Raw genomic sequence first — 16515 nt, 5'->3', positions numbered from 1 at the left:
TTTTTTTTTTTTTTTTTTTTTTTGAGACGGAGTTTCGCTCTTGTTACTCAGGCTGGAGTGCAATGGCGCGATCTCAGCTCATCGCAACCTCTGCCTCCTGGGTTCAGGCAATTCTCCTGCCTCAGCCTCCTGAGTAGCTGGGATTACAGGCACACACCACCATGCCCAGCTAATTTTTTGTAGTTTTAGTAGAGACGGGGTTTCACCATATTGACCAGGATGGTCTCGATCTCTTGACCTCGTGATCCACCCGCCTCGGCCTCCCAAAGTGCTGGGATTACAGGTGTGAGCCACCGCGCCCGGCCAAGAACACTGAACTTTTATCAAGCACATAGTAAGTCCTAGTCACTCTGCGAAGAGTTTCATATACTAATTTCACTGAATCCTCACAAAAAATACCCTCGCATGTAACCACTAATCTTATTCCTATTTTACTGATGCAGAAAAACAAGCCCCTTAAGAGATGTAGAATGTCACTAGTGGGTGACAGAGTGATATTTCAAATGAGGCATCTTAAAACCATGTTCTTAACCACATGCCAGTCTGATTTGCAGACTATGAGACACTATAATCCTCTATTCAGACAAGGGATGGCTGATCCAGAAAAAATAGCAGTGAGTGAGGGCATAATACAAATGATCCCTGTTCTCTAGGCCATGGTGTCACCAAAATAAGATATCCATATAAACTGCAATAATCAAATAATAGCACAAGATATAATGTCATCAAACAGTACAGCAGATCCTCAACATCCCAGACAGATACAAGATATTTCCAAGAAAAAATGTGAGGAAATTCATAAATTTTCTAAAAGCATGCAATTTTTCTCATAAATTGTAGCTGTGCCTAGCTTCATAGATGGAATTGCCTCGTACCTGATCAGAGTACAAACGGAGCAGCAGATGAGGCTTGCTCAGTCACTGAGTGACTCGCTCTGCTCACAGCTTCATAAAGATTAAAATTCATACCTCAGCACAGTTAACAATCCACAGTGGACCACGGGACAATCTCAGATTTTAAGTAGTTAGTCCTGTGAATCCTATGAAGAATCATCCAGGAATTCCAAGGTTTAGTGAGCATATTTATGGCCAAAATGAGAGGGGCATGTAGTAAGGGCAAGGAGCTCAGAGATGAGCCTTCACCAAGCCCTCTTCTGAATGACTTGCCTGCTTTTTTACCTGCTGCTAAGATTTATACACCAGCCTGTAAGGCTAAATCATGCCCCTATAGACTCTTTTTGCCTTCCTCTCAGGCTTCGGGGCTTTTCATCAAAGGGGCGTTGGGCTCCAAGAAACCACACACACAGCATTTTATACCTTTTACCAAGGCTGGGCAGAGGGGGATCAATTACTGTTAATTACAGATGCTTTCTGTCATAATGGGCCAGATTTTCCAAAGAGTCTCAACTGCAAAGCTCCCAAATGCCATGCACAAACCTGGTAATGGCCCATGCAAATTGAATACTTAGTGGGTCTGCGTGCATTCCGTTCCAGGGACTGTCTTTGAAAATTTAGCCCCATAACTCCAAAGCATTTGTAGCACTGTCATCTGTCATCATTAGCAACAATGCTTGACTCAGTGCTCAATGTTCTTATTAACCATGCAATTATGAATGCAGACAATGTTTAATCACTTTTACAAAAATACAGCTGTGTTGTTGGGGAGCTGTCATTTACTGCTCTTTAATGATTGATTTTTTTTAACCATCTAAATTGTTTCCATGAGAATAGCAGATTAACCATAAAGAATTCATTATTGGTCATTAAGGAATATTAAAATAGAAAACCTTTTCAGGATGTGTCCTGTCTTTCTATGTTCAGATGGCTGAAACACTCTTGCCAATATGGGGGAGAAAACAAAAAAATCTTTCTTCCAGACCTCTGGCAGGAGATAAAGCTGAGGAAAGGTGGGGTGAAAAAAGAAATCAAGAAAAAGATCTCTTTTTGTTGTAATAAAACATTAATTACATTTTACAATGGCAATAATTTACCCCGAATAATTACTTCAGCTATTGTCCAGCTTGTTTAAGCATTGACTAAGCTGTGAGTACCAATCGATTTAGTGTAGATTGTTAATAATGGACTATTTTGAAAACTTATAGCTGTTTCTCCATACCTCCCATAAACAGGAAGACACTAATTTCTTTCCCACACTGCACACCTAATTAAAGATGAGTCAGGGCATTATTTTATGGCCAAGCTTTTTATACCCTGGAGACAGAGAGCTGGGTTCTGCTCCATCAAATGTCTCCTGGAAATACCGTGATAAAATGCACTTATCCACTGCTACCTACAAAGATAATAAGTTGCAAAACCTGTTAAGACATTAGAATGATCAGATTGTTCAATGTCATGCCCTCCCTGGATTTCCAGTGTGGATGCTCACTGCATCTGTGCCTGGGGTTCTTCATTTCCTCACTTGCTCAGTAGCTTCCAGGATCTGGTCATAAGGGAGAAGTTTTTTTCAATTACAGCTCTTTATTCTTCTGTTCTGATGCACCCTTACTCCCGGTCTTCTCTGAAATGTCTGTCATAGTTTTTTTAATAGTATTTTGGTTTTTTCTGATAACAACTGTAATATGTATCTGTTTTGGAAAATATAGAAAAGCATATAAAAATTTAAAGCTATCTGTGATCCTATACCTGGAAATAACCAGATATAATAACTGCTGACATTTTATATTTGCTTCCAGCATTTCTCCTATGAGTATGTTTATAGTTGCATGACCTTGGATGAGTTACTCATCTTCCTGGTGTTCAATTTTCCTTCTCTGTATTTTATATGGTGAATATGAAGATTAAATAAGTTAATATTTGGAAGGCACTTAGAGAAGTATCCAAAATAAATTAAGAGCTATGTACATTCTGGCTATCACAATCCTATACATTTTTGAGTGAAAACAGTATTAGGAGAATTCAAAAGGAAAGGCCTCATTATTAACCAGTAAAAATTTTGAAATGTTAAAATTCACATGTGATGCTGATGCTACAGGTCCAGGGAACCCTACTTTGAGAACCGCTGCTTTATGTTCTATGAGAGAAAAAGCAACCACAAATGAGAAAAACACTAATAAGGAATGGGAGTATATATGGTCTAGTGAGTTTCCCCTGGAAGGAAGTTCTTGTGGGACTTCCGAGGGGTTTGTGCCACCAGGAATGATGTGACAAGTGGAAATGACATCTAAGTGAAATAGCTGCTGACCTATCACTTTGGTTCCAGTCATTGCCAGGTGGTACATCTTTCAGTTCCACATTCATATTGTTTTGCCCAGGATATTCCAGCATTCTACTTGGAAGAAATCACCAGAAATTGGAAACTCAAGCCTGAGAAAGGCAGATATGCAGACTCCCTGTGCCTGGGTAAGCATTCAGGACAACTGAGGCAATCTATTGCTCTCCTTGACTTTGCTATCACGCTGAAGTGCCCAGGGATGGAGAAAAACAGTCGGTGTGAATATTTATGCATTTTAAAAAGCATCACACTACTGCTAATGTTTTACATTCATCTTTTTCTGGAAGTAATATTTTTTGAGCATTTTTCCATTTTCTTTTAAAAAGCTTTCATCTATTCTGTAACATTCCATCCTATGGATGTACCATACCTGTTCAGTAATCCCCTTTTGTGGGTATGTTTGCTTCTTTAATTTTATGTATCATAAATAATTATGCACTTATTTTTTAATCCGTTGTTCATCTTTCATTTTTTTCATGTTCACAGCCAGAAATTTTCTGATTTGGAAGTTGTGGGTGATAAGTTCAAAGTGTTTAGAACCACTGCATCAGAATTTTGTAGTTATAATAGAAGCTCTAGAATAATTACAGCCACTGCTCATAAATACATGTTATCCCAAAATGTTAAAAATGGCAGAATTCCATTGTCAAAAAACCCATCCAAAAGTACACTTTAAAGCATTTATCTCAAAGATGTTGAGGTACAAATAATAACTCTTCAAAAATGATTTATCTGTTTTCACAGTAAATTTTGGTTATAAAGACACTGATGTGTTGGCTTATAAGACTGTTCAGGTGCCTGATATATGAAAGGATAAACAAATATTTTTAATTGATGAATGATTAAATGCTGAAATGTTCATTTATAACATATGCAGAGGCCATTCAACATTGGTTAAATCATATTGGCTAAAGAGAAATAACTAATCTCTCATATCTTTGGGTAGTATACACATTGCTGGAGTTTACTTGCTTTTCATATGTTCCCTTGTGTCAGGCTGAATATAAATTATGATTTAGAGTTAGTCTCCAGGAGTGAGAACAGAATATCAGAGGTAGTCTTAGCCATCGTATTCACACTGTGTGCATTAAACCTATCCACTCTAACTCTTTCCTCATGATGGCTCCTAGACTGCTAAATCATGAGTGATTTCTGCTAAAAGGATCTTCTTTCATTAGACAATAGTGCAAGGGACCATCACTCATCACTAGTGGTCAGAGATTCTCAATATTTGCTGAATTTCCTGTGGAACTTTTTAAAAGAAGGTGAAAGAAGAAAAGAAGGGAAGGGAAGGGGAGGGAAGGCAAGGGGAGAGGAGGGGAGGGGAGGGGAGGGGAAGGGGTGGGAGGGCGGGGAGGACAGGGGAGGGGAGGAAGGAGGAAAGGAAGGAAGGAAGGAAGGGAGGGAAAAACTATCAATGTCAAGGTCTCATTTCAGGATAATCAGAGCCACTGGGGTGGAAAGAGGTGTGGGCAGCAGTTCTTTATACAAGGTTTTCCAATGTACCACCACAATTAAGGAGCACTGCTTTAGAGAATGTAAACAGCCAATATAACATAACTTTAGGCACCCTATGACCTCAAGAGAACTGTGGCATCAAAACATCTTCCAGGCATCACTTTGTTGTGTAGAGACGGATTAATAGTTCTTTCAGCCATTGATTAGCTTTGTCAGTACTAGAAGTAATATATCTCTCCAGAAGCCATCAGTGAATCCTGCCAAGTTGCAAACCTGTAGAATAATTTGGCAAAGAGTGATGAAATACCACATTGTAATAATTGGTGGTCAATCCTGGCTCTAGGGTGTCAAAATGGAACCATGGTACAAGCTATTTTTGGATTTCCAACATCTTTTTATAGTAATTACTAAACTGGAATGAAAATGTTTACACTTAAATTGATAGTGCCTTTAAGTGGCAAGAAAGTCTTTTCTCCGCTCCTTTAGACCCATTACCTCTGAAGTTTCTGTGATGTAAATTGTACCTTCCTATAGAAAGCCACCATCCCTGAAGGCTGACTGTTTATCCCACTGAGAGTCAAATAAACTGGCAGTCACAACTTCAGTCAAATTCCATAACTGAGTAATGAAGGTGTGGAATTTTGACTTTGGCCTGAATTGTTTACTTTATTATATACATATATAAAAGTAAACATGTATATATGTATACTTTATGTCTTCAAACTTATATATTTCATATATATGACTTCGAGTAGGCTATCTACTTTGGATACTATATATAGTAAGGCTCATACACTGAACATAAATAAGCGTATACTTCTAAAAGTTAACAATTTTCATCACCCATGCTAAATAATTATTAAACAAATATTTAAAGATTATCAGTCTGAAGGGACACCACACAATTATACTACCTGGGATGTCCATCTGAGTCAATCCACCTTTTGCCATTGCCAAAAACTGTCATATAAATGAATATGGATTTGTGCACTTTCAGAACAAAGTTATCCAATTCCTTAGCTTCCAAAACTAGTCCTTAGCTATCACGTGTCTTGAGTGTCAATTGTGGGTGAGTTATTATAGCAAAGGAAACTGACTTCTGCCAAATCTTTGCTCCCCTTTCCAAAATACGGAGTTGTTAATGAGTAGCAGCTACCCAGCCAAAAATGACATTCCGGAGTCCCTGTGCGACCCTGTGACTCATTCTTGCCAAGGGGTTCTGTGTGAGGCAATGGGGCCAATGTGACTGAGGAGTCAATGTGACTTCTCCAACCACTCTTTCCACAGAGCAGGAACACAGACATGGGAAGCTACATACTGAAGATGATAGAACTGCAAGATGGAAAAAGTTTAGGTTTTCTGACTCACTGTTTTGGAAGAAGGCTACTTATAAGCCAAAGGTCTCTATTTTGGACTTTATTGAAGGGGGAATACATTTCTATAATATTTGGACCACATGTTGAGTGTTTTTACAGAAGCTAGAATCACACCAATGCAAATGCTATATCTGGCCCAATTACAACTGATTAAAAATCCTTTCAGTGATGCCTCTTCAAAAATGTTGCTTTGGTCTGAAACATGTGACTTCCAGTAACTGTAAATAAGGGACTTAATGGGAAGCATATTTTGTAATAGGTGACATTTAGAAGCATAAATACATTTTATAAAAATAAAAGTGTTTCTTACTCAGATGTTTTAAATCTATAAAAGTAAATTTTGAGTTTATTAATTAGTATTAACTTGTTTCAAAATGTAAATTTGGTTTCATACATTCTGTTAACTGGAAATTAGCTCACCACTATAGCTCTAAATATGGTATGTATTCCCTTATATGTATTCTTTCAGATTTTTTCATAGAATCATTTTAACACAGTATTTTATGAAAAATAAATGATTCATATTCTATTACTTCTCCACATGTGAAAAAAATTTATATGAAAATATACACGTTAAAATTCAATATACTGCCAATAAGATTCCTTTTCTGGGAGAGAGTTCTACCTGAGAACTAGAAAGAAAAGCAGGAAGTTTTATGGTGACACTATGTCAGTATCAGGGAAAGCTAGCATCAGGGCAAAAGAATCTCTGATAGGCCTCAGAGCTTTGAAAGCCACTAGACAGCTTCCCATCTATGCAATATCAAGACAAGGCAAGCAGTTATCACAAAGAAACGTGGCCAGGCCAGTCTGTGTTCTCATTCATGGTCTTTTGACTAACTAGATACTTGTCTTTAGGCAATTACTCAACCCCTTTTGGTATCATTTTTCTCTTTTGTGTGCCATGAATAAGAATAGGTAATTCATATAGTCCCTTCAGATTCAAAACTAAACTTCCATGAAACTTTATCACTTCCATAGAAAAAGAATTTTGTGAGGTATGGGTGCCTAGCAGATTTAAAAGTCCAAGGACTGCACGAGAATGAATCTGATAGCCAGTCTTCCCGGGTAGCTACCATAGCCACAGTCCTTCAGTTGCATCTAGGAAATGATGTAATGGTATAAATGCAGGGACCGGGAAACATGATTATATTACTTGACAAACAGGTTTCTCAGGCATATAGTCCTTGTAATATAAGCAGTAACCTTTTAAAGAACACTTTTTTCTTTAAAAATGTTTCCATTTGTATTTGTTCAGGAATTGGAAATATGAACATTTCACTCAGTACCACCTCAGATAATAATTTAGGTACTTCTGGAAATTGTATTAACATGTGAAGCACTACTGTTAGAACAAACCAAATAATTAAATGGCAGAAGGTACAGAACATCAGATCTGCTCATGCAGATTTTTAGGTAATCAAGACTCACTTTCAAACATTAAAAAACATCAACGAATAAAGCAGAGAAGTCATTTCCTCTGAAAAATTAGGCTTATATCTTTTTATGGGACTAAAGCTGGGCACTGTCATATGAATAAATAAGATCAATAATGGTACATCCATAAAACACCAACTCCTGGGATTTCAAGACCTTAGAAAATGCTTTAAACACACACACACACACACACACACACACACACACACAGCATTGAAATAAATATTTAAGCCATCCCTGCAAAGCCTTCAACAACAGAATTCATAATGGAAACCATAGACCTTTAATGATAGAAACATTAGCAGACCTGTAACAATATTGTAAATCATTTCTAAGTAACAATATTGGTAAGACAAGCCTTTTGAAACCACCCAGGACACCTCTTTAGCTAATTGAAACCAGAGAGTGGCTGTGGCTCTTTTATCATTCACAATTTTGTAGCTCTGATCATCCCACAGTGAATGATTTTACTTCAGTAATAACCCTGATCCAACATTCAGTTAGCAATTACCACATCAGACTTTATCTACTGGTAACAACTGGTTCGGAAGATATTGCCCTGCATGCATTAATTTCATCATGCTAATAAAGTTCCCTGTTATAAAATGCAAAAACATATTAACCCGTCTAATGCAATATAAGAAACATATCTATCTTTCTTACAAAGTGATACACCAGCATTTCATTTCTATTTCAAGACTTAAGTGGGTAAAGTATATTAGAACAGAAAGTAACAAGCTACAATCTTCAGTGAACACAATAACCCAACTAAGTGCCAACAAATTTTCCTGTGAGTAATTGCAGCTATTGTAATTTATAAACATCCTATTACCTTTGCATTTGCATAACAAGGCAAGACTGCTCATTTCTAAACACTGAACACTGAAATAGAAGTATATGCATCTTGTCTTTTCTGCAAAATTCAGGGAAGCAAGTGCTGGCTACAGTTAACTCTCTTGGAGCACCTAGCACATGTGGACCGATGGAAAGATTTAATGACGATGCAGATGTGACTGACAATCACCAGCCACGATCTCCAGGGCACAATCTGCGGCATACAGCAAACAATCTATAAGGACTTGTTGAAGGAAGTAGGAAGGGAGCTCTGTCATCTTGCTCAGTAGTAATAAGCACTCTGTTTATAGGTCCAGGATCTATCCTGGAGACCCTTTTCCATTCCGCCCTCCTCTTCCCCTCCTGAGCTTGCACAGGTAGCATCTTTATGTCTAAGTGAGGAATTCAAAGCAGGGGTGCCTCACATTTCCCTTGATTAGCATCCCTCGCCTCCACTTCACTAACTTCCCTGTCCTACACTGATGATGGGACACACTGGCATGATCTATTTCTTCCCCTTCCAACCCCCAAATTCCCTACTGGCTTGTTCTGCTTTCAGAACATTAAATGTGAAGAGCTTACTAATTGTTAAAATCTCAGTGGAAAAATGAATCATGTGATTAAAACTAATATGTAGCCTTTCTCTCTTCTGTCTCCAAGGACTCATCCAAAATCGTCAACTCTTTATTAAAGTGACACCTTGACTTTCCAGAGAAAATGGTTTCACGGTGTTATTGCCAACCGTGGGAAGCTGAATCATTCCAAGGAAAAAATTATTTAAGTGTCTGCAGTTTAATTAAGCCCTAAACAAATTAAACACATTGCCCTCTTCTGTAAGTAAAGCAGAACATTCACATACCCTCTGTCAGGGCAGTTGAATGCATCTGTACATAAAGAGCCTGGGCTCTTCCCTGGGACACTGGTCAAAGGAAAGCATTGTACAAGCTAAAGCCCATTTCTGTTCAGCTCCTGGGGGTTTGTCCACACCATCCAGGCAGGAATGCTCAGCTCTCTCTCGGGAAATGTGGCATTCACACATACGATATAGTACTGGCTGGAGGCCTAGCAAACAGTCACAGAGTGCGGAGGATTTATAGACTGAAAATGAGCACATAGACAGCAGCTCTGAGTTCGCTCAGAAAACATGTGTGCGGAGACTGCACTGTGGGAGGCCTACATGGGGCTTCCAGAGCTTGGCAGAGCCTCAAGTGGGGACCCAATGTGGATGTGAACATATCAGAGCTATAAATCTGGTAACAAACACTCCTTTGTGACCTTATGAAGATTGTGAAAAACAAAGGCATTTTAAGATTGCAATGTCAGGAAAAAGGGAGGCCATTTGGAAAGCTGACTTTCATATTGCTGACTTTCAACTGCTTCTAGGTTTCTTGGGTATACATAGAAGAAGGCGGAGCAAGGCTTCCCCTACATCCCCACAAAACAGCTGTGTCCACAAGACATGACCTTCTGGAGATAGCCGTGCCTCTGAAGGTGAATACATTCATTTGATGACAGTTTCTCGTTCAGTTCAAAATGCTGGCCAAGGACATCGTTTAAAATTTATAATAAAACTTAAAAAAATGTATCCAGCCATGATTTTACCCCATTTCATTCAATTTTATATTCTTCATTAATCACAGGGTCACATTCAGAAAGCAACAAGTAGGCTACAAGAAGGAGGTAGGGGTGGAGGTGACAGAGCCCAGTAGACAGTTCATTGACTGTACTTTGCAATTCAGGACAAAACACTTTATTTACTTGTCTCAACTCAAACTTACCCTGCACTCTGGGCTTTCATAGCTCTTTCATTCTGAAATCCAAGTCCAGAGTTTATGGCCTCCAAGGTTATGGTCCTTCCCAAGGAAGCTCTCTTCACCTATTAATATGCATCATGGTTCCTCTTCTCAGAATGGTGGTTCTTGTGAAAGCCAAGCAATTTTTATGTAATACACACCTGAATGGGAACTTTACAATGGATTTGGGTAAGACTTGTTTTTGGTGTCAGTTTTACCTGTCTATTCTACTTAGTCTGAAGACAGGGGAAAGGAAGAGATAAAAATAACCCTACTGTAATTTTCCTATCAAATAGAGCCCTCTATTACTTGTCTTGTGGTTTTGAATAGACTATTGGTCTGAAATTATAACCCATTAACAGTACATTTGCCTATACTTAATTTTACAATGACACCAGAAAAAAACAGCAAAAATAACAACAAAGAAAACTCTCAGGCCTATTACACTGGAACTAAAATTGCCAGTCATTTTCTTTCCCAGTATCTCTCAAGCCCATTTCTCCATTCACCAACAACTCACCCACCATTGTTACAGAGGATTTTTGACAACCGAAGAAAGCAAATGCTGTCATCCTGACTTTACGGCTTAGAAGATATTTGTCAATTAATGTCACCTCCAGGCCTTAGCTGGGAACAAAGACCAAATTACAGAGATTCTCCTTTTCTTTCCTAAAATAGAGTTACAGCTCATTTCTGAAATTTGTTCTGTCATTTACATTTGGCCACACTGCAACTTGTAGACATGGGGCTACTATTCACATACTAAAACTTGCTTATTTCCAAATAAACATCCATAACTTTAAATGCTCATATAGCTACTATATAGATTTCATTAATTCTAAGATCTATTTTATATCTTGTACAAAGTATATCTTGAGTAAGCACATTAAACAAATGCTTGTTCAAGTAAGAACCATTTTCAGTGCTGCCTTCTGCTTTCTGGGTCATCTCTGTCTCGCTCTCATAACTATATGTCTCCCAGAAGCTGCATAATACCATAACATACCTATATACCCGTAAAATACAGGTCACATTCCATTCCTGCCGCTTTTACATGAAGGACTTGGAAATATATGTTTTCTATGGACTGCTGTTTTTAACAATAATAGAAAGAAGGGAGTAATAATCACAATGGCAAATATTCCTTGAGTTTTCATAATGTACCAGACACTGTACTAAGCATTTTCAACATGTACAATCTCAGTTCTTACTACACCTGCCTAGAAGGTAGGTACTATAATTATTATTACAGAGGAATAAACTAAAGCTAATGCCTGTGTTCCAGGGCTAGTTAAGGATTCAGACTTACGTCTCTCCAGTTTCAGCATCCAAGTTCTAAACTGCTGTTTAACAGGCCATAGAAATAGGACTACCAGCCTTAGCTTTGACTCAGAGGGAAAAAAAACCATAGCACTAATGTCTATATCATAAATATGATGTACATATTTACATTGTATAGTTTAAAACTACAAATGTTTTTTCTCTTTGCCAGTATCATACACAATTTGTGCATTAAAACTTAATTGAGCACACCACAATTGGAAAATTACAAAATACTTAAAACTTACATCAACTCAGCCTCCATTCCATTATCAAGAGAGAGGCTGTTTATGCATTCCTATTCTGTCCATTAAGGACAAGTGTGTTTTCTAAAGTGAAGGTTATTTTGACTTTGATAAGTATATAGTTCACTGTCTGATCATAAAGGACCAGAGCTGAAGATGAATAACAGAATACTTCATCCTTCACTTCAGGCATGATGGCTGGACCTCCTTGGCTGTAAATTTTCCAATATTTGATGGCCACAGTGTCAGCAGCAAAACGACGCATAATAAACACAACAATACATTATGTGCCACTTCTTGATCTGGTGCCGAGTCAGGCAAGGAAACAGTCTATTTTGAATGGGTTCTCTGAAATAATACACAGACAGTGTGTATTGGAGAGATCTGAAGAGGAAAACTGAAGCTTGTTTTTCATCCCACAGTCTCCAAACTACTCTTTGAAACTGACTATCTGGAGTGATATGAACCCCTCTACCACTACCGTTGGGTTGATATCAGGAAGCACAGAGTTCACAGGTTTTCATCTAGCCAGGAAAAGGGAAACAGAACTTATTTTGAACAGGAAGGGAAAAAGATATTTGATGAAAGACAAAAAAACAAGCTGTCTAAATCCTTTTACAAAGTAGAGACAAAGTAGGGCTAGTGAAATAACGTGCAGATCTAAAAATAATGTTTCGAAAATGGCTTTAATTGTTCCGTTCTATCCAGAATGTTTTTTGCGAAGTCCAAGACCTTCCTTTACAATGAAAAGAGAAAATACTGTTCTAAAGCATGTATCTATAAAATGGCATTTCTCCAGCACTAAGGAAAATGGAAGCTCTAGGAAGGGAAGGATATGGGGGAGGCACACATGGCTTCACCTGTGACAGCTGTCTCTCGATGCATCCAAATCAGAGACTGAGCAAGCAAGTGGGGACCTCAGAAGTCACTGGGTCCAACCCTGACATTTTATAGATGACAGGCTTAAAACTGTTAAGTAATGAGCCCAAGGTCATACTTGGAGTTGTATTGTCTGAATAACAAACGGCAAATGAACAAAAACAAAAGTGATCATATGATCATATCCTAAGTTACTCAAAGATTTTACATCAGTAAAATGATGGTAATTATGGTCCCTAAAATCTACTTATCTACCAAAACTTAATATAAGAAGTCCAAGAAATATATATAGATATACAGATTCCATATGTGTGTGTGTGTGTGTGTGTGTGTGTGTATGTTTATGTACACAAAATGTTTCCTAAAGCAAGAATTTTTTTTTAAAATCAGGTATTCTTTTGGTTCCATATGGAGTTTATGGTGGTTTCTTCCATTCTGTGAAGAGGGTCATAGGTAGCTTGATGGGTATTGAATCTATAAATTACTTTGGGCAGTATGGCCAATTTCACAATATTGATTCTTCCTAACCATGAACATGGAATGTTTTTCCATCTGTTTGTGTCTTCTCCTATTTCATTGAGCAGTGATTTGTAGTTCTCCTTGAAGAAGTCCTTTACCTCCTTTGTTAGTTGTATTCCTAGGTATTTTATTCTCTTTGTAGCAATTGTGAATGGCAGTTGATTCTTGATTTGGCTCTCTCTTTGTCTGTTTTTAGTGTATAGGAATGCTTGTGATTTCTGCACATTAATTTTGTATCCTGAGACTTTACTGAAGTTGCTTAACAATCAATTTAAGGAGATTTTGGGCTGAGACGATGGGGTCTTCTAAATAGTCAAAGCAGCATGGTACTAGTGCCAAAACAGAGACATAGACCAATGAAACAGAACAGAGGCCACAGAAGCAAGGCCACACATCTACAACCATCTGATCTTTGACAAACCTTACAAAAACAAGCAATGGGGAAAGGATTCCCTGTTTAATAAATGGAGTTGGGAAAACTGGCTAGCCTTGCGTAGAAAGCAGAAACTGGACCCCTTCCTGACACCTTACACTAAAATTAACTCCAGATGGATTAGAGACTTAAACATCAGACCTAACACCATAAAAACTCTAGAAGAAAACCTAGGCAAAACCATTTAGGACATAGGCATGGGCAAGGACTGCATGACTAAAACACCAAAAGCATTGGCAACAAAAGTCAAAATAGACATACGGGATCTAATTAAACTCCAGAGCTTCCAAACAAACAATCATTAGAGTGAACCAGCAACCAACAGAATGGGGAAAATTTTTTGCAATCTACCCATCTGACAAAGGGCTAATATCCAAAATCTACAAATAATTAAAACAGATTTATAAGAAAAATCAAACAAATCCATTCAAAAGTGGGCAAAGGACATGAACAGACACTTTTCAAAAGAAGATATATATGAGGCCAACAAGCATATGGAAAAAATGCTCACCATCATTGGTCATTAGGGAAATGCAAATCAAAACTACAGTGAGATACCATCTCACACCAGTTAGAATAGCAATCATTAAAAAATCTGGAGACAACACACGCTAGAGAAGATGTGGAGAAATAGGAAAACTTTCACATTGTTGGTGGGAGTGCAAATTAGTTCAACCATTGTGGAAGGCAGTGTGGCGATTCCTCAAGGATCTAAAAATAGAAATACCATTTGACCCAGCAATCCCATTACTGAGTATATACCAAAAGGATTATAAATCATTCTATTATAAAGATACATGCAAATGTATGTTCATTGTGGTACTGTTCACAATAGCAAAGACCTGGAACCAACCCAAATGCCCATCAATGATAGACTGGACAAGAAAAATGTGGCATATATACACCATGGAATACTATATAGCCATAAAAATCAATGAGTTTGTGTCCTTTGTAGGAACATGGATGAATCTGGAAACCATCATTCTCAGCAAACTGACACAAGAACAGAAAATCAAACACCGCATGTTCTCACTCATAGGTGGGTATTGAAAAATGAGAACATATGGACACAGGGAGGAGAGAATCACACACTGGGGTCTGTTGGGGGGAAATGGGGGAGGGACAGCAGAGAGTAGGGAGATTGAGGAGGGACAACATGGGGAAAAATGCCAGATAGAGGTGACGGGGGGATGGGGGCAGCAAACTACCTTGCCATGTATGTGCCTATGCAACAATCCTGCATGTTCTGCACATGTACCCCAGAAACTAAAGTGTAATAAAATATATACATACATATATAAATCAGATATTCTGTGAGACATATTTGCTTTATTCAGTATCACTTTAGGGCTTCTCACTCAGTTATTCTTTCCAGAAAGGATATTTGTAAAGTCTAGGAATTCTTCAGGGAATCAAAGCAAAACCAAACATTTGTGTCCCTCTTTCATTTGAATCTCATGTCAAGTCTGTGAGTGCAAAAGTACTTACTTATCAGTCAACCAAGTTCTTACTGTCAAATCCAGATATACAGAGCTTGCTATAGAGAAATGTAGGTATTTTCTAGTTTCTCTGCATTCTACCATCTTACCCCAGGAGCTCAAAATAACTCTACACTTTTCTGGAAAAAAGCACAAAGGAAAATTCCTGGGTTGTCTGGCTTCTCATAGAACTTGGGCTATATCTGAAGTTCCAGATGACATCTGTCCATCGCTGGACACTGGCTCCAATTCACAAGATGGCCTGCCAAAGTCTAATCTCCATCTACAAGGTCCCCTGGAAGATGGGGTGGACTCTGTACAGGCCAGAGGCCGTGCATGCTCCCTTAAATCTTAGAACTTCACCTAGGAAACATTAAGGTGGACATTCAAAATGGTTAAGACTCCTTCTGGCCTAAGCATCCCCTCACACACCTCTCACTATCATACCTGATCCATAAGACAATCAAAGTTCAAGAGGATAATTGTTTCCCTAAGGCCAAGTTCACTATGACCTGGTCTCCAAGAACTTCCCATGATCATCAATTATTGTGGGCCAGTCCCAATTATATAATCTTTGTAAGTGTTATATTCATTTACATTTCTATAGTCAATATATCTTCTTATTGCCTGCAGCCTGGACAAATTGCCTTCATATTTCCAACTCCCATCCCAGCCTGGACTAATAGGCAACATTCAAATTGTTTCCTCAGCCCCCATCACTCTGCTGATTTCCACCAAAATTCTACCTGCGATTAGGACTCTCAAGATATCGTTTCTGAGATAAACCAAAATTTTTCTTCTCCTTCTTCCCATCCTTTTTTGGTCTTCATTTCATACAGGTAATAGTGTGTGAAAAGAACACGAAAGGAAAAGTGATATTCACTGAAAAGCAAGTCAAGGCGTGTGTGGACACAGGGAGAGGCAGACCCTCCCAATGGGGTGGGTGTAGGTGACAGGTCATGTGTGTATAACCTCAGATCTTTGTTAGCACCAGCAGCTGGAACACATTTCTCTCTCCAAATAGCAGGCTCCTGGAGTTTCTCAGCATTAACAACAGGAGGACCTGTCAGAGAAGTGGGCCAGAGTTACTGCCCTGTTTCTCATACACATGACTGAAAAAAAACCAGCAAAACAGCAAAAGAAAAGTCTTCACTGCTAGCCTAGTTTGACTCTATATATATGTGTGTGTATGTGTGTTTGTATACATGTGTGTATATATATGCGCATATATATGTACATATATGTGTTTGTATATGTATATGTGTGTGTGCATATATAATATATATATATATATACATATATACATGGGCTCAATTATGGGTACAGGACTACAGCATTGGCCAGACCCCATGGACACCTAGGGATGAACGAGGCTGAGCCCTGCCCTCATGGATATTACAATTTAGAGAGAAAGATTTACATAAACATTCAAATGACTAGCTACAAATTTATAAGCCAACATCCAAATTAATGTACCAAGAACAACCCTAAAATCGAATAATTTTTCTTTTT

General features: G+C 38.2%; 1 long non-coding RNA gene across 2 annotated transcripts in view; it reads right to left on the bottom strand.

Annotated features, from left to right (window-relative positions):
* The window catches only part of LOC116547207, a 55241-nt gene extending 39044 nt beyond the window's left edge, over positions 1–16197 (bottom strand). The window contains exons 1-2 of one of the 2 annotated variants that reach the window (XR_004266992.1): positions 15976–16197; positions 15014–15143 (exon numbers count right to left, since the gene is read on the bottom strand). This is a non-coding gene — a long non-coding RNA (uncharacterized LOC116547207). The remainder of the gene's footprint in view (positions 1–15013; positions 15144–15975) is intronic. The other variant, XR_004267007.1, reaches the window with a different exon arrangement.
* Between the last annotated feature and the right edge of the window lie 318 nt (positions 16198–16515).

The sequence above is a fragment of the Sapajus apella genome, unplaced genomic scaffold (genome assembly GCF_009761245.1).
Source record: "Sapajus apella isolate SASKATOON/1434 unplaced genomic scaffold, GSC_monkey_1.0 scaffold1, whole genome shotgun sequence".
In the NCBI taxonomy this organism is placed as follows: Eukaryota; Metazoa; Chordata; class Mammalia; order Primates; family Cebidae; genus Sapajus; species Sapajus apella.
This window is presented reverse-complemented; position numbering and strand designations above follow the sequence as displayed.